This window comes from Schistocerca cancellata, chromosome 1, assembly GCF_023864275.1.
Source record: "Schistocerca cancellata isolate TAMUIC-IGC-003103 chromosome 1, iqSchCanc2.1, whole genome shotgun sequence".
Taxonomy (NCBI): domain Eukaryota; kingdom Metazoa; phylum Arthropoda; class Insecta; order Orthoptera; family Acrididae; genus Schistocerca; species Schistocerca cancellata.
This window is the reverse complement of record NC_064626.1, coordinates 369420638-369424047: the sequence shown is the minus strand read 5'-3', so window position 1 is coordinate 369424047 and position 3410 is coordinate 369420638. Positions and strand designations below refer to the sequence as shown.

The window sequence follows — 3410 nt, the reverse complement described above, 5'->3', positions numbered from 1 at the left end:
GGTCTTGGCGTGCATCCGTGCGTCGCTGCGGTCCGGTCCCAGGTCGACGGGCACGTGCACCTTCCGCCGACCACTGGCGACAACATCGATGTACTGTGGAGACCTCACGCCCCACGTGTTGAGCATTTCGGCGGTACGTCCACCCGGCCTCCCGCATGCCCACTATACGCCCTCGCACAAAGTCCGTCAACTGCACATACGGTTCACGTCCACGCTGTCGCGGCATGCTACCAGTGTTAAAGACTGCGATGGAGCTCCGTATGCCACGGCAAACTGGCTGACACTGACGGCGGCGGTGCACAAATGCTGCGCAGCTAGCGCCATTCGACGGCCAACACCGCGGTTCCTGGTGTGTCCGCTGTGCCGTGCGTGTGATCATTGCTTGTACAGCCCTTTTGCAGTGTCCGGAGCAAGTATGGTGGGTCTGACACACCGGTGTCAATGTGTTCTTTTTTCCATTTCCAGGAGTGTATTTTGCCAAGGTCCTGTGAAAAAAATGGCTCAAATGGCTCTGAGCACTATGGGACTTAACATCTGTGGTCATCAGTCCCCTAGAACTTAGAACTACTTAAACCTAACTAACCTAAGGACATCACACACATCCATGCCCGAGGCAGGATTCGAACTTGCGACCGTAGCGGTCACGCGGTTCCAGACTGAAGCGGCTAGAACCGCACGGCCACACCGGCCAGCGGTCCTGTGAACTCAGGGTGTTGTGTGATGCTTAGGTTAGTTAGGTTTAAGTAGTTCTATGTTCTAGGGGACTGATGACCATAGATGTTAAGTCCCATAGTGCTCAGAGCCATTTTCCTGTGAACTCAAACGTGACATTATTGGTAGCATGAAACTCTAAAAAAAGAGGTAAGGTAACACAGACCAGCTGTAGTGTATTCATTTATCATTATCTTCTCGTTTTTATCAGGAGGTCAAGTGGAAAGCATTTTGCTGGTATGACGCCAGGTAAGTATCTGTATTCTGGCTCTCATGGTCAAGGGGCAGTGAATGAAAACGAGACAGATGGAAAACAAGTAAGTAAACGGTTTATTATTTCAAAAGTAATAGCCATAACTATTAATACATCTATCCCACCATGAGACAAGATGGGCAGTGCTTTCACGGGAAAATGTTTGCGGTTGCCTATGGAACCATGATCGTACCTAGGCGTGCACCTCTTCGTCCGAAGCAAATCGACTGCCACGAATGTCATTCTTCAGGGCTTCAAAAATGTGGAAATCACATGGAGAGGGATCAGGGCTGTATGGAGCATGTGTAAGATCTTTCCCAGCGAAACCATTTCCACAAGTTTCACTACTAACCCCTTACACATCCTCATTTCCGTATTTTTGGAGCCCTGAAGAAAGACATTCGTGGCCAACGATTTGCTTCGGACGAAGAAGTGCACTCCGTGGAACAATCATGGTTCCATAGGCAACCGCAAACATTTTACCATGAATGCCTTGACCGTGTAGCGTCACAGTGGGATAAATGTATTAACAGTTTTGGTGACTACTTTTGAAATAATAAACAGTTTACATACTTTTTCCCATCTGTCACATTGCCATTGGATTGCCTCTTACACTTGTCTTGTGGGAATGAAAAGCCGAAAACTATGGGAAGGGTAGGGCCTTATTGTCAACAGCGTATTTGGGGTCGTCTGCTCCGCAAATTCTAGCTAGTACAGTAGTATATGTTAACGAAAATCTTGTGTATGACGTCTTTTGAAACTGCAATAGACTGATGAAGTTTATTTCGTTTATTTCCAAGCGTATTACTCCTATGGTCAGGAAGGGTCCAAAAACAGTTTTTATGCTTAGACTGGATTGACAATATTCACAGCTCTCGTCGCCTTTCGCCTACCAGGTTCTGTTCCCAACGATTCGTCACCCATGTCCCTGCAGTGCATGCTAATTAATCGTATTATTACGTTAGTTAGCTGTGAAGACAAGGACACCATAGGGCAATTCGATTTTTGTAACTTTTTATATTTATGGTGCGTTAAGTTCAGAACTCAAATATACCTCTCCCAAAGCAGTTCGATGCGACTCTCAAAAATTCTTGAGAAAATCGACTTTGAAGTTTCCCTATCACTTCAGTAAGTTAAAGTAAGGTGGCGTTCTTTCGACAAACAGTGTGGCTATGTGATAGAGTGGTCGCTTGAGGCGTGTATGTGATTTTTTAAATAAAGGTGCATGTTCTATGTGCATTTAAGTGAAACGTAAAACAAAAGAAGAGAGACAAAATTTAATTTCTGTTTTTTTTAATTATACTTAATTGATTAACAATCTTTCTAACATGTGTGAGACTGGTTCTGATCTGTCTTGCTACCACAGTTGCGCAAGGATGCTCTGTGAGTGTTTTAGGAATTTGTGTTGAAACTACGGCCTGCAAGGTAGGAAGACAGCAGCTCGTCATGCAGAGTTCAGAAGAGTGAAGCAGTACAGACAGTGATGTACTCAGACAACGATCTCAATGTCGGTTCCACTACACTCCTTGCAAAGGAAACTTTATTGCTAACATGAATTAGTGTACAGGTTCAGTCATAACTATATGTTAGCAAAAAATGAAACTCTTACGTTTTCGTTATTAAGATTTATTTATACTTTAAGTATGACTTCATGACATATTAAAATACATACAGGAAGCTAAAATATTGATATGGGGTATTCACAACTGTGAAGCGATATTCCTAACTATTCTAAGTTTCCTTAATAGTAAGATGGCAACGGCCTTGCCGCAGTGGCTACACCGGTTCACTTGAGATCACCGAAGTTAAGCGCTGTCGGGCGTGGTCGGCACTTGGATGGGTGACCATCCAGGCCGCCATGCGCTGTTGCCGTTTTTCGGGGTGCACTCAGCCTCGTGATGGCAATTGAGGAGCTACTCGACCGAATAGTAGTGGCTTCGGTCAAGAATACCATCATAACGACCGGGAGAGCGGTGTGCTGACCCCACGCCCCTACTTTCCGCAGGCGCCAGGCTGAGATTCATAGGAAGAATTCTAAGAAAATGTGACTCATCGACGAAAGAAGTAGCTTACAAAACGCTTGTTCGTCCGATTCTTGAGTATTGCTCATCAGTATGGGACCCTTACCAGGTTGGATTAATAGAAGAGATAGACATGATCCAGCGAAAAGCAGCGCGATTCGTCATGGGGACATTTAGTCAGCGCGAGAGCGTTACGGAGATGCTGAACAAGCTCCAGTGGCGGACACTTCAAGAAAGGCGTTACGCAATACGGAGAGGTTTATTATCGAAATTACGAGAGAGCACATTCCGGGAAGAGATGGGCAACATATTACTACCGCCCACATATATCTCGCGTAATGATCACAACGAAAAGATCCGAGAAATTAGAGCAAATACGGAGACTTACAAGCAGTCGTTTTTCCCACGCACAATTCGTGAATGGA

At 45.4% G+C, this 3410-nt stretch overlaps 1 pseudogene; it reads left to right on the top strand.

Moving 5' to 3' along the window:
• The first annotated feature begins 2718 nt into the window (after nucleotides 1-2718).
• Nucleotides 2719-2836, top strand: LOC126100810 (5S ribosomal RNA; annotated as a pseudogene).
• Nucleotides 2837-3410: the final 574 nt, after the last annotated feature.